The sequence below is a fragment of the Alexandromys fortis genome, unplaced genomic scaffold (assembly GCF_014885135.2).
Source record: "Alexandromys fortis isolate MF-2015 unplaced genomic scaffold, M_Fortis_MF-2015_v1.1 scaffold_0, whole genome shotgun sequence".
Classification (NCBI taxonomy): domain Eukaryota; kingdom Metazoa; phylum Chordata; class Mammalia; order Rodentia; family Cricetidae; genus Alexandromys; species Alexandromys fortis.
This window is the reverse complement of record NW_026067949.1, coordinates 10,077,524-10,098,337: the sequence shown is the minus strand read 5'-3', so window position 1 is coordinate 10,098,337 and position 20,814 is coordinate 10,077,524. Positions and strand designations below refer to the sequence as shown.

Genomic DNA, 20,814 nt, shown 5'->3' with positions numbered 1-20,814 from the left:
CTTCTGAAGTAAAGTTACTAATGTCTGAAAAATGCGAGATGAAGTTGTTCAAGTCCATTTCAGCCCCATACTCAAGTCTGAGAGCTCACACTGGAAAACCAGGAACTTCGGGATTGAAAGTTGTTTGTTGAGAGAGCTCTCCAGCCCCTCCAGAGGATGGAGGGACTTTGGGTTTTCGCGGTAGGTTTCCACCTGGAAGGAAAAAGTTTAGTCTTGGAAACGGCGATCTTTGTGCCAATTGGGCTGAAGCGTTGGCCCAACGACTGTAGATTCTGTTTTCTGTGAGAGATGAAAATTGGTTTGGAAAAGTTTAAGTCAGAATGTTTCAAATGGATATTTTGTCAGACTGAAATATGAGTCCCCGGGCTTCGTGTTCCTCTGTGTTGTTTTGGTTGGTTTCTTAAAAAAGAACCAAGGCTGCCACTAGGCACACATGAAGGCAAAGGCATGTGTGATCTACGAAACCACTTAAAAGTGATATTTTTAATTTAGCCCAGCTCAACAGAAGGATATGTGGTGGAGTGGTTTCAAATAGCGTCGTCAACTCCTTTGTTGGCTCGTTTTCATTTTCTCTCTCCTACTTTCTTTTTTCTCCATAAGGAGACATTTAACACCAAAAACGGCGTGTGTTTCTGTTGAACCCAGTTTATAAAGATGGGTAAAGTAGTCTTTGTTGTGTTGGACTCTCATTGACTCAAAGACTTGTTGTCTTTGCGATTTGGTAGTGGCAGGAGTTGTATTCATTTAGTTTTAGACCAGATGCTTTGAAGTGAAAAGTGTTGGACCCTTAATTACAGTCCGAGACTGGTGGAGAAAGGCCCTGTCTTGGAGAAGTCATTTGTGACTGTGTACCCTTGTTATGACTTACACCATGAATGTTATGACTTAAGCAATGACTTGATAAAACCTCAAATGCTAGCCAGTGAGTGACACTCAGCTTGATTCCTTTTATTTTCAGTTTTTCTGAAATGGATCAACTGCATGTAAATTGTTGAAAAAAATTGGTGATATTGTAGAAAGTCACTTTTTAGCCTATTCCAAATTGCAATAGATTTGTATGAGTGTAGTAAGGCCTTTGAAATATCATTTTGGTCTTTTTTTCTGTTTGAAACTGTTTAGATGAAAATAAAATGAATAAACTTAGGTGACTAGGAGGAAGTAATTACGGATAGGTTAGGCTGATGCTGAGCGCGTTAGGGTATTTCAGGCCTGCGAGAAGGCCTTAGGAGGCTACTTATTTTATTTTGCTAGGCAAGCTATCAAAAGAACTGTGGGTAACTGGCAGATCCAAGTTCCCATAGTGATTTGGTGTCTGGGTCCTGGTCCAAGATTCTTGCCCTGCAGTTGAGATGTTTCTCTCCATCTTTCAAGATCAATGCTCATTGCTTTGAGCTGCAGCTTGGTGGATGATGTTGTGTGGGAGTTAGGATTGGCTTTTTTTTTTCCTCTTTCTTAAGGCTGCTATAGAATGCTACACGCGTGACTCCTCGAAACAATAAACTTATTTTCCCTCAGTTCAGGAGACCAAAACCCAAAACCAAGATGCTAGCTTCACAAATTTCAGGACAGACTTCCTTGATTCTTTTTTCATCTGTTGCCCTTCAGTTTATGACTGGAGAATTCTGGCCTCCCCATCTGCGTTTACCTGGCCCTCTTCCCTTGTGTCTTTGTGACTTAGATGGCTCTCTCTCTCTCTCTCTCTCTCTCTCTCTCTCTCTCTCTCTCTCAAAATGAGAATACAGAGATTGAATTTAAGGTTCACTTTAAGTTCAGATCATCCTTAGTTCATTATGCCTGCAAAGACCTGTTTTCCAAATAAAGTTACAAAGGTAGCGGCAATTAGTGAGGACCTGGACAGATATCATTGTTTGGTGAATCGCCCAGTATCTCATTACAGCATAGAAATAAAAATAAGAGCTGGGGTGGAGTGTCGGTCGGTGGTTGAGCATCATGGGCCTAGCTCACACAGTGTTCTGTGGCTGATTTTCATCACTGTGGAAACAAACAACCGTTCTTCTTGAGGGATGTATAGGTATTTGGGGAAAAGTTTCTGAGTAAACCTCCAAGCAGCATGGAAAATGTTTTACTATCAGATGCACATGTAGCACACATGACCCAGAGGAAGGCCACAGCCTCGGTGCTTGCTGTGAGCCAGGCTCTGAAGGTCTTGCCAATCCTGGGAAAATGAAGACCACTGAAGAAAATAGTTGACACAGAGAGCCGAAGAGGGGGTTGGAGTCAGTGTGCTTCACCGTGCCAGCACTCCCAGAAGGCAGTACCCAGTTATGATGCTGTGCATTTGGTGGCAATGGAACGTTAGGAGCAAATGCCCATTGCTTGGATGCCTACAAGAAGGAGAAATTGGGAGATGAACTCTCTGATTTAGTTTCTAGGCCCCAAGTGTGTGTGGCCAAAGGTTTTCAGTGAGCTGTCATGTTGCTGCAGAGAGGAAATGCCATTGGTTTGGATTGTGAGGATGACAAAGACAGAGGCTAGTTTCCTACTTGGTGAGGAACTTGACATCCCTGTAGCTGGATGATGTAGCTGACCTTCTAACTGTGTAGGTGAACAGCTCTCACTTCCAGGGCTGTATTTTTTGTTTGTTTGAGATAGAGTTTTGCAGAGCTGTATTTATCAAAAGAAGTTGAGCAAAAGTCTTTGACTTGATCATGCTTGTTCCCAGGCTCTCTTATAGGCCTTCATTAAGGAATTAAATTGCATTTCTGAGTATTACATATAAGTTGAACAAAAATTACCTGTATTTTATAGTTTTGCAGGAAACACATTATTTACTACTTTCCTATGTTGTATATGAAATATTCAGTATGTTGTTTTTAAAAGTTCTGAGAACTTCATTGGTTGAGTGTTTTGCAGGTTTAGCCGTGCTTTTCCACATTTGCCATCACAGTGGTTCTAGGAGAAAACATAGATGAGAGATTGTCACTTAGGCATGAAGTCTAGTTTTCTCTTAGATTGTTTGGCAAATGAAAATAGCCTATGAGTTTGAGATTGTATTATATAAAACGTCATGCTTATTTCCTGTTAATTGGTAGTTATTTAGACATCTCTGTGTGGCCCAGTATAAGGTACAAGAAGTAGATGTCTTGTATTCTGGTACCTAACTATTGTTAGAGAGAAAGGACAGGATGGTGGGAATAGTTGGCATTCAGGTACTATTAGAGAATGCCTATAATTCTGCAGCAAGTCCCACATTGCATGGGGACTTGCAAAACAACTAACCATGTTTTAGGAGACTTGAAATGGGGAGAAATCTGGGTAGTGATGGAGTCACTGGGAAGAATTATGGACTTGAGTTTGACCTCAAGGAAGGGAAAGTTGGGATTGAAGGACAGAGAACATGTTAGGCATAAGAAGAAACACTGGCTGCCAGCCCTCTTGAAAGGGACATCTTGTGTTGGGTCATTGGTGTAGCGATAGATTGGGGACACTGGCTCTCACACACCCTGTATTTCACGGACCTGCCTTGTTGGAGTAGTTGGGAAAGAGATGGGAAGGAGGAGGGAGTCGTAGGCAGAAACTAAGGGCTGTTGGAACCAGTGGAGATTGAAAAGGAGACCACCCTCCTGGAGGAACCACTGAGGCTGATGGAGCAACGAGAAAACTAACCATGAGAGCCCGAAAAAGTTTCTCTTTCATGGTGGCAGAAGCTGCCTGGTGATGAGGTGCCCAGAGGCCATACACAGACAGACCAGGACTAATCTTTGACAGATGAAGGTTTGAAAGCCCTTCAAGTGCAGCGTCCATACAACACAAGTGAAAGACGGCAGGCTGGGTGGCTTGAAGGCAGCAGGGTTTGGGGAAGATAGAACCAGCATACGGACAAGGCAGGAGTTTGGGGTGAAAGCAAGCAGGAGGGTGTGCTGGTCTTAAATGGGGAATTTGGGAGCGCACTGAGTAGGATTGGAGACAGTGGCCAAGAAGAGAAGTAGCGATGGAAGGGGAGATATAGATGGAGCTGAGCGTAAGTGGAGTGTGGCTTATTTGGCAACAGAGTGGTAAGAGACAAGGTGTAGCCCGGCAAATGGAGCAAGAGGGCAGGCAGCTGTAGGTGCGGGGAGGGGGTCTCCTCCATTGCTTCTGTGTCCTCAGAAAACATAGGTGAAGGAAGTAGGTTGGAGGGGGAAGGTGGAAAGAGTGGGGAAAGGAGAGTCCTTTCAGAAACGGAAGCCACTGGGAATTGCCTAGTAGTGAGCAGGGTGGATTCCTGCCCAGTTTTGTCTGATGATGGGACTCAGATCCAGAAGGAAGCAACCAGCAGGCTTGCTCTATCCAGTTGCATTAGGCCTGTAGCTCCCGCTCCTTGTGGGTAGCAGGTTGCAGGCTAGGCAGGAAGTATAGTCACAAAAATGAGCGTGTTTTGTGGAACAGCCCCTCTCCTCTTTAGTTAACCCGTGGTGATCCCAGGTAGTCACCGTTAAGGTTGCAGTCTTTGAATTCAAGATCTTGCCTCCAGCCTGGTTGCCCAACAGCAGCACAGTTTATGGTTTCTCCCTGTAGGTGTCTTCTTACTGTTATGGTGGCTCTGATACACTGGGTGTGCCTCTTTGCTAGGCAGAGTCTGTCCCAGCGAAAAGTCAGAGGCAGCCAGCAGGAGGGAGTCCTGTCCTTTTTACTCTGTAGTTTCTGTCTAGACTCTGTGCCTCTCATTGTCCCTGGAGCCGTGTTTGTGCTTAGCTTTCTCTGGAGCTCAACTTTCATCCTTGGCTTGGCATCTGTCTCTGGGAAGTTTTGGGTCCTCCACAGTCTGGCTCAGCTTCTGGGAAGTCCTCGCTCACTGACTCTTGGTTTGGTCTTAGGTCACTTTGTTTTTGTCTTCTCTGCCTTTTTCTCCTTCCCTTTTCCTCCTGTCCCCTCTCGCTACTCCCAAGGCCTGGTTCGGGCTAACCACACCCCGGAGCACTGCGATTTGTTCTGTCCCACACTGTCCATGATCCTGGATAGCTGCGCACAGAGCCTTGAAGGGAAGGATTCGGGAGAGACCTCTCTCACACAGCAAGTGTTCTTTATTGGCAAGCATATAGTCAACAAAGATTCAGGAGCCAACGGTGGAAAATCAGGAAGCGTGGAGGTTGAAAGAAGGATGTGAATCCAGACTTTCGCACTGTTACAGCAACTGAGAGCATCTGTTTATTTTGGTCTGGCCCAGTAATGCATAGCTGTGGGACCCATGATTCAGAAATGGCTGTCGTAGGTGCCTCTAGAGTTACGCTCGGCCTACTCGATCTTATATAGCGACCTGCATTCCTACAAGGACTGCTTTACAGGAACAGTGCAGAATGAGGGGCAGAAGTAGGCATTTCTGGTCCTTGAATGCCTCGCTTAAGTTTGTCTGATAATGATGTCAAGGTTTTGCATAACCCCACCCCCAAATCTTGTTTCTTCTTGCCTGCTTGGAGTCCTTCAGCATCAGGAATACAGGAGAGCAGTTGGTGGGTTTGGTGGTATGCCAGGTCCAGGCACAAAGGACCTGGGAAGGTTTGGAGATGTTTGTTCCAGTGTTGTCACTGCATCTGTCCCCAGGAGCTTGTAAAGATGGGCTTAAAAAACAAATAAGAGATAGAAGAAGCAATATACAAATAAAAAAATATAAAAAGAACTCTTGAAGTACCTCAGGCAGTGCCCGAGGGTAGAGAGCCTCAGGATGTCAGTTAACCCATGTCCTCCCCCATGCCCACATTCTGCTGAGACAGAGCAGACTACAGGGATGGTTTATGGCCTTTAGATATGCTAGAGGGCGTAAGGGTTCCCAAAGGGAGGGTCATAAGACAGGTCTAGGCAGGACTTTGCTGAGGGGGCCCAGTGATGGATTCATTTGTTCCATTGGCCATGACTGTGTTGTCTTCTCTTTCTCTCTCGCCCATCCCCTGGGCACAAAGCCTCACTGTGGCCCCAAGTGTCTCTAACTTGGAGCACTTAGTCATGTCATTATTCATGGAGTCTCTCCAGGATTTTCACACCAGATATTCACACACACATACACACACACTCACTCACTCACGCACGCACGCACGCACGCACGGTGGTGAAGTATGGTGAAGAAGGCATGCGCTGTCTCCACTTTTCCTGAAGTCTGATGGGTGTGTGCTGTTGAAAATTTTATACGCGTCACCCAGGAGCATTAAATATTTTCCCATACCTGGACCAGAGGCCTGTGTTCGGGTGTAGTTCTTCAGGGATGGGGCACCAGACAGTAGTGATTTTCATTGATTCCATTGTCACCTGCGATTAAAAACACATTGTGAGGTATCCCGGTAACCTTAAGGGTTAATTGTGGCTACCAGCTGTCCTCTGCTGCAACAAAGGAAGATGGAAGAAAGAGCTTAGAAACAAATTGAGGGCAGCTGGGAGGGGAGATGGGAGGGGGAGAGGAGAGGAGAGGAGAGGGGGAAGGGCTGTTTTCGGTGCAGAAAAGAGGGACGAAATTAAGAGACATTGCTGGGAAAGTAAGAGAGCTGCAGGCCGGGGCCTTGTTCACAGGAGACAAGAAGAATCATCTGCAGAACCAGGCTTGGTGTCTGACACTGGATTTCCTGTTAGGTTGGTGGGTGAGGGCAGGGTAGCGCTAGAGACTGCTGTGGAGATGAGTGAATGGACTTGAGAGGCCTGACGACTGCCAACATGTGTCCCGCCGGCCCTTGAGGGCCTGCTGTGTGTTTGGTTTTGGACGGGCGACAAAACAGAAAGGGTCCCTGCTCACGGTCCCTTGACTCGTGTCCCTGAGATTTAAAACTAGAGATTGGTTCCCGGCATTACTCAAGGTCCGGTTTCCATGTGTAAACCTTCTCAGTGCAGGAGTCAAGAAGATGAGTCACTGGAATCTTCCAAAAGCGACCACAGTGTGAACAGAGTCTCTAGATGAACTCAAGCAATGTGAAAACTGGGATCCCCACTGCAGAGAACACCGCCAGAGAAGGAGACGTGGCAAAACCAATTCTGGGCTATGGACAGTACGCCCTGTGTGTGGGGAGGCACGGCTCAGATGGGCTTGTAGCCTCTTGCAGCAGACAGGAGGAGAAGGAAGATGACGCCCTGGGTAGCAGGAGCAGGAAGGTTCTGCACAGGGTTGAGGTCTGATCTTACTTGGATTTTCCTCAGGCTCTAAAAAAAAAAAAAAAAAAAAAAAAGAGAGAGATAAATGACTGGTCTGATAAAAGAAAAAAAGAGAGAGAGAATTTAGTTTTTAATTTGCTTTATTTAGTATAACTTAATGTTTGGAAGAGTCATTTGGGTATGGTTAACTTCTCTGAACATTTTCTAATAGGTTTTTTTTTGGGGGGGTATAGTGTTTATTTAGTGGATTATGAAGGGGAAAAGGAAGGGGAAGGAGGAAAAGGAAAGGAGAGAGACAGAGAGAGTGGCAGGGGAGAGAGAGACAGAAGTTACTTCTTCAGAAGAGGGATGGGGAGCGAGACTAGGAGGCATTCCTGTTGCATGTTTCCTTGCTGTTTTGGCTGGCCTGCGAGAGGCGTTCCTGCATACCTCCTTGTGTGGCTGACCTCACAGTTGGCAGGTGTGCTGTGGACATGGCCTGAGACTGCAGAGCAGGAGACTCTCTTGCTTGGCCGCGGATCAGCTCTGCTCTCAGGCCCGTGCCAGTTGTTAGCGTCTTAGCTCACTGTGCTGGCGTTCTTGCTTCTTAATTTAAATAAAACACAAATCTTACATCTGCTCTTCTTTGTATTCCTTCCCATGTTTTTGCCTTCTTAAGTTTAAATTCCATAATATTTCTACATTTGTCATATTTTTCCAGAATGTTTGTCATAGGCGTGGGGGGTAGAACGTGGCAGGTCTGCCGAATTATGGATTCTGTCCAAGGAAGGCTGAATTACTACCCTGGCAGTCTGTTAAGAACTTTTATTGATCTCATTTAGGGTTTTATCCAGTGACAATATCATTATAGCAAGATTTCTTTCTTGCTTGCTTTTTTTTTTTTTTGAGACGGGGTTTCTCTCTGTTGCCCCTGCTTCCTGGCTGTCCTGGCACTCCCTTTGTAGACCAGGCTACCCTTGAACTCACAGAGGAGAAAAACCTTTAGCTTGTTAGCTCTGTATGTGAAAGGGCTGCCCTGCCCACTTGTTGAAATTGTGTTTGCGGACTGATGTTTTTCCGAGGAGGCCAAGCATGGTGTTGGAGGGAATGGGAGGTTCCTGGGGTATTTCCTTCCAGATGCCACCGCCTACCCTCCCACGGACATGCGTTGAGTGTTATTGGTATTCATACAGGCACACGTATGTACAGATACATATGAGAATTCCATCAGCATACAATACAAAGATATTTCTCATCTGGGATGTGTAATCCCACTGTGTGGCTGGCCCCTTCCAAACTACTGTCCGGGGTTGCTCTGCTCCATCTGTCAGGAGCACCTTACTTGCTGCAGGGACGGACAGTTAAGAGGACTCCAGTGCTGGCCTGTGTTCAGTCTAAATCCCCCTTGGATTTAACTGAAAGAAACTCTGAGCAGCCTTTCCGTGGAATGATAATGAAGGGTCTCTAACACCGGTGGTAATGTTTCCCTTCTTTAGGCGTGCTTGATTGGGAGGCTAAGTAAGCCGATTCCTTTCCCATCAAGATAAGACTTAAAGAGCCTTCTTGACTGTGTAGTTTTTCCCGACTTCTTATGAAAAGGGCGAAAAGAGATCACAGGGCAGTGGTGAAGATGTCCTTTCTGTTATTCTTATCTGTTTTTAAATGATTTTCAGTAAGTATTAAATAGAAAAATACAGTGAAAAGTATATCAAAGAGTGCCTCAGTAAGCACAGACGGACACGCCCTTGGGATTAGTAAAGAGAGCTTCAAGGCTCTCCCCAGTGATCCTGTTCTCCTTCCTCAGGTACCCTGAGCTTCGGAGGTGTCATGTTCTAGCTCTTACATTTGCGTTCTCCAACAGTTCATGCTTCATGATGCTGTTTGTATTCTTAAAAATAGCACCATTCTATTTGTGAGCCAATTCATTGTTAATGTCCATGTATCCCATAATTTATGTTATTACGTAGGGTGATGTATCTATTATGTATCTACAACATATGCCATCTCTTGCTAGTGATATGTGTATGTAGTCATGTGAGCGCATATCTATCCATCTATCCATCCTCTCTCTCTCTCTCTCTCTCTATATATATATATATATATATGTATGTATGTATGTAGAAGGAGTGGCAAGCTGTTTTCTTTATTAATTAACCAATGAAAGCAACAGATAGATAGAAGAGCCTTCTACATCATATATATGGATACAGTCGGCCTATGTATATGGATACAGTCGGCCGTGAATATTCTAAGGCTCAGCTACCACAGATTCATTCCATCTCACTGAAGGATAGGGAGAGACGCCTCCCAGCTGAACTTGAAAATATCAGGGAAATGGGATCCCTCTAAAAAGAGAAACACTGAATGCTCCTGTGCCTGAACCTGACACAGAGACCAATGTGACCAACAGGAACCCATAGTGTGGTCAGTGCGTGGGACAGCAAATGTGGGCATTCCACAAAAACATGGCAAGTCCCATAACATAACCCAAGCAAACAGCAGGCAGTCAGGTAGGAAGTGGGCACGAGGTAAGATGAGCAACCGGCTTTTAAGCAGGGTGCAACACAGATTCCAAGCTCCCACTGCAAGCACATTAGAATTCTTAGGCTGGGCTGTGAAAGGAGAGCTTGGGCTTAGAGAATGACAAACAAAAATCAATGTTACAAAAGGAAAACATCCGACCTGAGCCTCCTGATGCACTTGGCTGGAAGTTTTTAAAATAAACACACACATACAAACTCTGCACGTGAGAGTCCAACTTTCCCTCCCTCATTCTTTATCTGATGGTGCAGTGCCTGTTTCTCCCAGCCACACCGTTCTGTTTCCTATTCCAGTTGCTTCCTACTTCTGGGAAGCGTGCCTTATCTTTCCCTCCCAACTTCTTGCATAGTTTGTGAAGGTGTCCTTGGCATACCCTGGTACGTCCTTGCTCCTCTCTTGAAAGCTCCCCAAATGTCCCCTATAGCACCCTGCTGCACATCCACTTTGCCCCATCGCTGGGCTCCTTGGACCTCATGCTCTGTGTTTCCTCCAGTCCTCCTCCTGTCTTGGCCAGTTGCTCGCTAGTTTCTGCCCCCTGTGCGCACTCGGGCTGCTGAGAGTAAAGCTTCTGGCAGCCCCCCAGCATTTTTCTTCTCATTCTGGTCCTGTAGTCTGATGCCTACATGTGATATCACTCTCCCGTATTACTGAATTTCAGCAACAGAATCCACCCTTTCATCTCGTGTGGTTTGGGCTAGAAAGCCCCTAGAAGCAGTCTGCTGGTTTCCCTGCCAAGATAAACCCAAGAAGGATAATGGCCTTTGGGGCAGAGGGGTAGGTGTCATGTGGTGTGAACCTCCGAGAAATATAGACTGTTTTATTCTAGATTATTGTAAATTATTTCTTGCTTAAACAAATAAAGAAAAAAACCCTAGTTAACTCTTCTCTATTAGATTTGATTTTTCAGGACTCTCTGGAGGAAAAATTGCTTGAGTGCCCCACTTTTTGTGGTAATGAGGTGTGTTAGTTACACTTTTTTGACAGAATCCGTGACAAAGCTGTAATATATTGAGGGAAGGGTGTGTTCTGGCTCACAGTTTGAAGGTACAGTCCGTCATAGTAGGGAAGGCATGGTGGCCGGAGCTTGAGGTGGCTGGTTGCTTTGCATCTAGTCAGCAAGTAGAGGAACACTGGTGCATGGACTCTGTCATGGACCCTCGTCAGTGGAATGGGGCTGCCCCGCAGTAGGATGCTTCTTCACACCTCAGTTATTCCAGACTAGAAACCCTCTGACACATGGCCCACAGCGTTGTCTCTTATGCGATTCTAGATCCTGCCAGTCAGTATTTCCCCATGCTTCCGGGACTGAACTCAGGGCCTCCAAAGAGGTATCTGAAGTAGGTTACAAAAAAAAAAAAAAAAGGAAAAACGTATCCATCAACTCAGCTAGAAGTTAGCAACTATGTATCATACTCATGCCTGTGAAGAACTTTAATACTTCATTTTGTTTATTTAAAAAATTGTATGATCTTATTTCCCTGTGTTCACTTTTGCATTGTTTAGTGTTTTAGTGATGATAACATCTTTTAGATTCGGACGTTTTGCTGTGGATGTGTGCAGCAGCTGTGGGAGAAGAAATAGGGAGCTCTTCCGTTCTCAGCCCTAGTGCCTAGGGAGGGTGAGCAGGGGGTGGCAGCTGAGAAGGGTGTGGAGGCCCAGGACCTGTAGTGGGGGGGAAAAGAGGCTCCTCTCTTCCTGGATGGAGGTGGAACAGCATGGTTGGCTCGGCGGTTTGCGTGCTCTTGAGTTTCTGTTTTACATTGGTTTATGAGGCATATGTGCTAGGGAGCCCCATCCCCTTGGCCTGACAACCACCATTGTCATCAGTGCCGTTGTGCCTACTTCTAAGGTCTGTATACTGTTGGTTTTTGCTCAGAGAAGGAAGGACTGGGCAAAAAGGAATCATTGCATTCTCACCTCAGACTTTGACAGCTCCCATCCTGTCCCCCCCTGCTGTTTGTATACAGTTCTGTCCTAATTGCACATGGTCTTTGGAGATGCTAGAGTATAGTATAAAGGGTGAAAAGCTAAACAAAGGAGGGCAGGTACTCTGTGCAGCTGTAAGGAAGTTATCATCCATCATAGGGGAGACTTTGAAATGGTGCGGCAGCTTTGGGGTCACCCATACGCCTATAAGGAACCCTTCGCGTACATTTTGTAAATAAGCCAGATAAACTCATTGGTTCCCCAAGATGTCTTTTGATGGGCTAGCACATTGGTTTGTGCTAGAGGGTAGACATTGGTAGACCGAGAAAGAGTTCCTTTGCAATGGTCCTGTTATGCCCTACTGTTATGTTCTGGAATGACTCAGTTTATTTTCCAGGGGTGAGTTTAGTTTTTGTTGGGTTATTGAAGGGGAGGAGCTTAGAATGAAAGATCCTGCCCTCACTTTTCTTGTAAGGATAGGATTTCAGAAAATACCCCTTACCATTGTAGGAATTTTTTTTTGAGATCTGTAGCTTTCATTGTTGAAATAACCACAGTTGAGTCAGCTCATGCAAGGGGACACTAGGGTTCTTTAGAGAAAGAGGAACTGTAGGATGCAGATGGAGAGAGGGAAGGAAGGATGGGAATGATGTTACAGCAGTTGGCTCATTTGGTTGTAGAGTCTGTAAGGAGTGCAATCCAGCATGCAGACTGGAGAACCAGGGGATTCTCTGGTGCAATTTGTCCCAAAGTCAGGGCTCTAGAAGCTGAGCATCAGGTACGGGAGTCAGCAGTGTGGGCATAAGTCCCAGCCTGGATCTAAAAGTATCAGGCACACTGACGTCCCACCACCAGAGAAATAATGTTTCCCTGGGCACCTGTAGTCCCGTAGTGGACACAGAACATTCATCACCTGAAAGGATCGAATGGTTTTCCTTCTCAAATTGGTTTGGGAGTTACCTTGAGCTGCCGGAGCTTAGGGAGCAAAAGGTGTGTTTGGAGCTCCTTGGTTTTAGAACCTCAGCATCCTTGGCTGATTTCCAGGTTCTAGAGATCGCTGACATCCGTGATACTTGTTGGGTAGTAGCTACTGTGTTCGGCACTTCCCAAGCAGCAGATTCCAAGAGGGAGCATTCTTGTTTTACAGGTGTCCTGGCTGAGGCCTGGACACAGAAATTCCTCCTCCCCAGTTTCAAAGGCTGCAGGTTGCAGAACCTGGCTTTTGGGCCTTCTCTGTAACTGCAGGCCGACAGTTCTGACTATTGCTGTACCATAAAAGCGACCATTTGCCAGTAGGGTTGGGTGTAAATTTGTAAAGTGGTTGACAAAGAGACTGGTGTACACTGAATGGGTAGGTGTGGGTTCCTTAGAGATGGCTGACTGATGGGGAGACAGGAACTGAGAGACTGCCCTTAACACTTAGGTCCTAATGGCAGTGGAAGGGAAGAATTTTATTATCCCATTTTGCTCTCCTGGCAGGAGCTGTGGGAATGACCAGGACAATTCTGCTTTGGTAGAGCTCTGTTCATCTGCATTCTGAGACTCCTGGGATCACAAATGACTCCTCAAACACAGCTGCCTTGCACACCTGGGACAACTAAGACCATCAGAGGGGGGCACAACTGCCCTTTGTCTTCTTCCGATGTAGAGCCAGCTTTTGCCACTCCACCGAAGTTTTCCTGGGAGGTTCAGGCTTCCCATGGTTCTGAGCTCCAAGATCCCTGTTTAATAATGACACAAGAAAGGAGGAAGCAGAGGAGATAGATAACAGCAGACTGGTTTCAGGGAATTCGCATCGGCTTTGCCAAGTGTGGATGGTGGCCCTTAGCTCATTACAACTACGCCGGTCTTCACTTCCCACCTAACAGGGAAGTGAGGTTGTGAGCTAGATTGTCCTTAAGAGCTCTTTAAATGCCAGGTTTCTATGAATTTCCATAGCTCACAAAACCAAATCAAACCTGACAAGATCGCTGAGGTGTTTTTTTTAAAGGCATAGACATTAATGAAGCCCCAGTAGTTTTATTAGAAGGGATGGATTCGTTCCATCATTAGACAGTATTCACACAGTAAGCGCGGGGGCTGTCTTGGCAGAGGCAGCCAGGGGAAGCTGGGCAGGGTGGGGGTGCTGTGATTGGCGTCTGGCCTGCCTGGTTCCTTCCCTGTCTTTATTCACTGCTCTTAGCTGCTCTAATTGCCCCTCACTTGCCAGTTGAGACCTGCCCTTCTTCCCTTGGGCTAATCCTCACATCGGGACCTTGAACTCTGCTTCTCTGTTAACTGCATCGCTTTCCTGTCTCAGGGTTCCCGTCTTTAAGACTCGAGTACTTGCGAAGCCCGTTTAGTATGTGAACCCTGATATATCCCTGTTTCTTCCTTTGCCACAGGAACACAGATTTTTAAGTTCCAGCTCCATGAGTAGCCCAGGCTGCTTGTTTCAGTTTCTGAGCTCTTGGTGAATGTGTGGGCATCCATCAGTATAGGAATCACAGGCACTTTTGTTAGATAGTAAATGCCTCCCCTCCCCCCGCCCCCCCCTAGTTCCCACAGGAATTCTCCTGACTCCGCCTCCTCAGCACTGGCCTTACTCTTGCTGCATCACATCTCACACTTGCCTCAAAAGTGTTTATCCAATTGTTTTTTTCTCTCAGACCCTCAAAAGATGGTTCCCCTTCCCCTTTCCCTCTTTTTTTTTTTAAACCAGTGTAATTATTTATGCTCTGTACAGAGTAGTGGGCTCTATCGTTATCGTGGTCCAAATGTTGATTTCCCGCAGTGTTCTTCAATTGGTGGAGTGCTTGCCCAGCATGCAGAAGGTCCTGGGTTCAGTTTCCAGCGGTGCATGTATCTGCTATGGTGGTGCCTGCCTGTGATCCCAGCATTTGGGGAAAAAGGGATGGATCAGAGATTCGAGGTCATCCTCTGCTTCGTAGTACTGAGCTCTCTGCCAGTCTGGGATGCGTGATGTCTCAGAAAACAAAACGGGACAAACTAAACCCCAAAAGACAAAAATAGCAACCCCGCCTCAAAAATAAAATAAACAACTGTTGAAATAGGAGCGGCAGGGCTGCGTCCCCGGCACCTGGCCGCCCGCATGGCTAGTTTATACCCAGAAATAATTACACGGAAACTGTATTCTTTCAAACACTGCCTGGCCCGGCTAGGTCCAGTTTCTTATTGGCTCTTACATATTGTTCTAACCCATTTCTAATATTCTGTGTAGCCCATGAGTTGGCTTACCAGAGAGGATCTTAACCTGTGTCTGTCTGGAGTGGGAGAACCATGGCGACTCTCTGACTCAGCTTCTTTTTCCCAGCATTCTCTTCTGTCTACTCCGCCTACCTAATTTTCTGTCCTATGAGGGCCGAGGCAGTTTCTTTATTAGTAAGAAATCACTCCCACATCAAACAACAAACAAACAAAAACCAACAGCCCTGTTTGAATCAGTCTTCTTTTCTCATGTAGTCTTTCCTAAGGACTCTGATTAGGAGCGACTCCATTCAGCAATCACAGATCTTTGGGAACCACATTGGGGGAACCTAAATGAGAAAGAATGACTAGGAAGCCATCAGAAACAAGGCTAACTATAACATAATTTTGCTGACTGGGCCAGGTCCTGTGGGATGTACGGGAGTGTTGGAGTTACTGTCACAGTTCCCTAATGGGCTTGTTATTATGGGGAGGCCTGGTTCGTGCCTGAGGAAGGAAAAGGTTCCCAGGTCACCCAGCCACCAAGACGTGGAACCCAGTTTGAGCTCAGGCAGTTGGCATCCGGAGCCTATCTTAGGAGTGACAGGACAGACTGACCTTCAGCAGTGTGAACTGAGTCTGTGAGGTGACCCTTTAGCTCTCAGAGACCAGTGTGAGGCTGCCAAGCGGTGATCCCTGTGCCTACGTCGATGAGTACGCAGTACTTTATTTGACTGCTTTTTAGCAGGTTTTGGCCCTATCGCCCCTAAATCTGTCCTCGGAAGATGTCCGTAGCTTCGCTCTTGTTACCATCCTCTCTTTTCGTCATTCCCATTCGTTTCTTAGCTCATGTGTGTTTGTCAGAGGAGCTTCCCCTGATCTGTCACTTGGTTTCCTTAAAGCTACTTCTTTTACAATGCATTTTCATTATTTTTATTTACGTATATAGGTGTGAGTCTGGAGTGTGAGCTTGTGCCCATGGGTGCTGGGAACTGTCCTCTATCCTCTTCGAGAACAATGAACGTTCATACTCTCAGCTGCTGAGCTGTCTTTCTTTCCTTCCTTTATCCAGGACAAACAAGATGAGTAATCGGTCCTTTCTTACTCACTTTCAAAATAACGAATTGGCTCTATTTATAGTTTTTAATCTTTTACTCATAGAAATGTCTTACTAGCTAATAATTAAAAATAATCCTGTAAATTAAAAATGAAATGATTATTTGCTTAGAATTTAGTATTTTGACTATATGATCCCCCCTCTGGCCGTGTGTGTGTGTATGTTTGTGTGTGTGTGAATGTGTGAATGTGAATTCAGGAACTTGTGTCATGGCATATGTGCAGAGGTCAGAGGGCAGCCTTGGGTTTGGTTCTGTGCCTTTCTCCTTGTTCAAGAGGATTGCTTCATTGTTCACCCCTGCATACAGACTAGCTGGCTGTGGGCTTCCAGGGAGTCAGTCTCCCATCTCTTTCTCCAATATTCTGTATGAGGGCTGGGATTATTGATGTGTGCCACTACAACTGCCTTCATGCAGACACTGGGGATTTGAAATCAGGACCTCAGGCTTGCATGGTAAGTTATCAAGCCTCGCCCCAGACCTGTCTTTAGTCTCCTAACAAAACAAGTCACAATAGTGACAAACAGGGAGGCTTGTTCAATAGATTACAAGGCTCTGCCTTTCAGGTGCTGATGCTTCATCCCACTGCTGGAGTAGCTTAAGGTACAAAAGGGTTGGGAACCTCTATCTTTGACAGAGACAGTCTTGCATGCATCAGGATGTAGTATTTGGGACTAACAAGGCACTGAGGATCTCCCACAGTGTCTATATTGATGGTGATGATGTTTGCCTTTGAGACAGGTCTTTACTCCATAGAGCAGGCTGGCCTGGAACTCCCTGTGTACCTCAGGCTAGCCTTCTGATCCTGTCGTCTCAGCCATGAGCTGTTTGTTATTCCTTAGTTTTTGTTCATCAGACAAAACAGGGTTAGACTGTGTTATGTTGCTAGTGACACATTTACAATATAGGTGTGGTCTTAGGTGCGGATTTAGACAAAGATCTGTGAAAGATCTTTCTGAGATACATAGGAATTTGGTTGTGGCCTGGATATGAAAATAGACTGAACTGGAAAGGTGGAGTCGGTAGCAGAAGTCTCTGGCATCCCAGGTAGCTGCGATGGGATCTGTGTCTACAGAGCCCACGCCCACCTGAGGATGTGGTAGACAGTGTCAGGGCTTTGTGACGTCGTGAACCTAGCTGTCTGTACAGAAGAACTGTAGCCTACTTTTCTTATTCTTCATGTACACAGCCACTGCCACTGTAATAAAAATTACTTAAAAACAAAGCACAATCCAGTGAGAATTGTCACTTATCGTTCAAGACGGACTCTTCATCTTAGCTAGATCTTACTGTCTGTGTTTTTTTATATTATTTTTCTCCAGTAGATTTTTTTTCATCAGCCAGGACATTACTGTTTTGCTGATTTGGTTGTGTACCCCTGCCCACTAGTATTATAAACTTCGTGAAGACTGGAATTTTATTTTGATTTCTTCCCCCCAGCATCTCTAATGCTCTCAAGCATGTAGTCGACACTCAATAAATCTTCATCACCAAGTACCTGAATGAGGAAAAATCGATGTGCATGTATATTGAGTTCTCTGAGGGAGCTGTGGGTTTCAGTCATGTTTAAAAAACTATTGTATTAAACTATGTTTTGTAACAAACCAAAAAGCCCTTGAGATGAGTTAGCTTAAATAAAGTTTGCTTCTATAAGGTTATTTCTGTAGGGAAGTTTCTAGAACTGGAGGGTCAGCACCAGGAGCTGAAAATGGTTTAGTATAGGCACTCTCTTCGCCCCCTGCACTCCCCGCCAACCCAGCGTGTGTACAGCTTATCTCTGTAGCCAGTGGGGAGGAATGGACCACAGAAACAGCCTGACCGGCTTGTTTTGGCATTTGTCTTAGGTGCTGAGGTTTTCAGCCTTCTCACGGGTAGGAAGTTCATCTGCTCTGATTGGCCAAATGCTAAGTTGCTTGGTCAGTGGTGTGTGTACTCTTTAGTTAGAGTTTCTTTTCAGGGCAGGGTGGGTTCAGTAGGTACTGAGGCTGTTTTGGGCTAAGCTTTAATCCTCCAGTAGATAGCATTTAGCATCCTCTTCCCTGAAAGTTCTAACTGTGCTTAGGGGCATATGCCTGGCTTCTATCCCATATTCATTCCCACTCATTCATCCATCCCTCACCTGCCCCCTTTCTCCTGACTTTTACTCTGCATCTTTCCCTCCCTCTCCTCCCTCTTAGTAGAACGAGGCTAAAGAAAATGAGAGGACAAAGGCCAGATGCATATGGCTTTTTCCTTCTGATAGGTCTTTTCACAGGAAGCTAATTTTATGTCCCTGTGTTTGCTCCCCACACACCAGTGCCTTTTGCTTGGTTACTACCATAAAGCCACAGTGTGGGACGAGCCTTGGAGGGAATTTGTGTAGTGAGGCTTCTTGGCAGCTTTTGTTTCCTGCGAGCTATACATTCTCAGAGTGAGGGCAAACACATTCTTGCTCTTCCTGTTGTACAGCCGGGGAGTGCAGAAGGGGGTTTTACACTTGAAATGGATTTGATGATCAGAACTTCATTTGGGGAAATTTTATCTTCTCTCCTTCAAAAAAAAAGAAATGGCATTCTTCTTTTCATTCACTAGTGAGTTAAAGAGAAAGTGTTTATGACCTCTGTTAAAATGAGAGCAGAGACTGTACTCATGACCGTTTTGATGGATGGTAGTTGGGCCGAGACCCTGGGCTCAACTTCTAATATAATACTGGCGAATGGGGGTGGCTTGTGAAGGAGTTTGGGGCAGAGGGTCATTGGACGGAAAATTACTAAGTGGAGACATGAAGGGAGAGACTGTTGCAAAACTGACCTAACAGGATTCTTCCAGGTGATCTGCTGTCAGGAGGGAAGGCAGGGAAATGAGAAATTCCATCAGATAGCAAGAGAAGGGGGAGGGGTTCTAACTTAACGAAATCACTGTTAAAGGGGACTCCATGCCACAGAGCCAGAGGTTGAGGCCTTCTGAAGAGGAGGGTCTTGAGTCACCTCACTAGAGTTTGGTTGAGGAGAGCATCTGTGGGGGTTTTATAAAGAACATCTTGCTGCTGTTTCTATGTTTTGAGCTTGTCACTCAAAACTTGTGAAATTAAAAAAAATACTGTAAAATTTATTATCCATCTCTTGCGTCTTTGTTAAATTTTAAAGGACTTGGCACTTGTGCTGGTTTGGTGAACCCTGCTGTAGAGTTTCAGGACGGCTCTCCTGAGTCTGACCAGCTCTACAGCCAACAGGAAGTGCAAGGCTAAGTGTGGCTCTTGAGTACATTGTCCTGGGAATGTGGGCACTAGGAAAGCACGCTTGTCTTCTGTGGCCTTCTAAGTTCCCCTCCTCCTGAACATTGCAGCTGAACCCTGTGAGTACAGCTGCCTGTGCCACTTCAGTGGCCGCCCCTTCTCCTCACCCTTATGTGAGCCCTGAATCATCTATGCCTTTGCTGCCCTGGCCTTCTGTGGCGGTTCTACCTGATACAAAACCCATCCACTCCCTGCCTGCACTTCTGACCCGCAGAGCTGGGAACTGTTGGTGGCAACCTTTGCTGGGCTACAAGGATCTTGCTCTTCGGGCTCTCCCAGAACTTCCTACCTTCTGGTGTGGGGGAGGGCGTGACCAAGGGTATATAGTTCAGAAATGTGTTCACCTAATACACTTATTTTCAGTCATCTTTGAAAGTCTGTATTCCTGTCGGACCAGCTTCTCATAGTGCTTAATACCCGGGCGGTGTGTATGTGTGTGTGTTTATTTATCAGTCCTTGAGGTCTGCTTTTCTATCCTTGGTGTCACCCAGCCCAGAGCAGTTGCTAAAATATATTCTGAGCTAATGAGTAATCGATATATCATCAAAATTTTTCTCTGAAAAAACAAAGCTCTGAGTTCTTAAGAACCTCAGTGTAGCCCCAGTGGAAAGCTTTCTGTTTGATTAAAATGCCAAATAAACGTGCTTTTATTGTATTCATAAATATCATGTTTCTAGCATTCTCTCTGATGTGCTGACACCTTGAAGAATGGTGTCCTTTGCTCAAGGAGCTAATGTGTTTGTAAGACATGATGGAGTGTTGTTTAATAAACAGTTTTTCATTTTTAGACATTGTTGAAAGATATCTAGTATGGCGTTAAAAACCTTTTAGATTTTCTTAATCAACTAAAATTTGTGTAACTCTATGTAAACTCACTCATAAAACACTCACAGTGTTTAATGCTAAGGCTGAAAAATATGTTTTTTACCTTTTATTTATGAAATTGTTAAATAAAGCATTGAAAGCAAATGAGGAAAAAACAGACCTTAATGTATTATTTTAAGTGTTGGATCTCCGAGAAAAATGCCTGGGAACTTGAAAGGTTATTTAATGAGCCATTTGGAGAGTCAGGGTTTACTCTGTACCCAGGTGATGTTGGTTATGTTCGCATGGTTATTAGAGGCACCTTTTAATCTTCAGACTCTGTAATCATGTATTCCCTGCTGTCTTTGACTTGCTGTCTCCTTTTATGTAATTGTTCACTTTGGGCAGATTGAAGTTGAGTGTTGTGTACGGCTTCGAGAACGTAGCTAAGTCCTACAGGCTGCTCTGTAAAATACATTTCTTGGATATGTAGTGAGGGGGCTGCTTGTTCGTCCCGGCCACCACTCAGAACCAAAATAACCACACAGAAGCTGTATTAATTAATTTTTTGGCTGCCTTTTATATATTAATTTAACCCATTTCTATTAATCTTTGTATCGCCACATGGCTGTGGCTTACCAAGAAATGTTTCAGAGTCTGTTTCCATCAGGACTACCTGGCTTCTCTCTGTCTCCGCCTCCTTTCTCCCAGCATTCAGTTTAGTTTTCCCCACCTACCTCTATTCCCTGTGCAGGCCCAAGACAGTTTCTTTATTAACCAATAATATTCACAGCATTCAGAGGGAAATTCCACATCATGGATAAGTAAATCTGAGATGACCAGCTTAAGAACTTTGGGTGTCCTCTGTTTGGGTTGATAGGGGTTTCTGAGCATGCTTGGTTAAAGAGTTCATTGGCA

At 45.4% G+C, this 20,814-nt stretch overlaps 1 protein-coding gene across 1 annotated transcript in view; it reads left to right on the top strand.

Moving 5' to 3' along the window:
• The window catches only part of Adgra3 (adhesion G protein-coupled receptor A3), a 100,428-nt gene that overhangs the window by 970 nt on the left and 78,644 nt on the right, over positions 1-20,814 (top strand). The gene's annotated exons all lie outside the window — the stretch shown is intronic.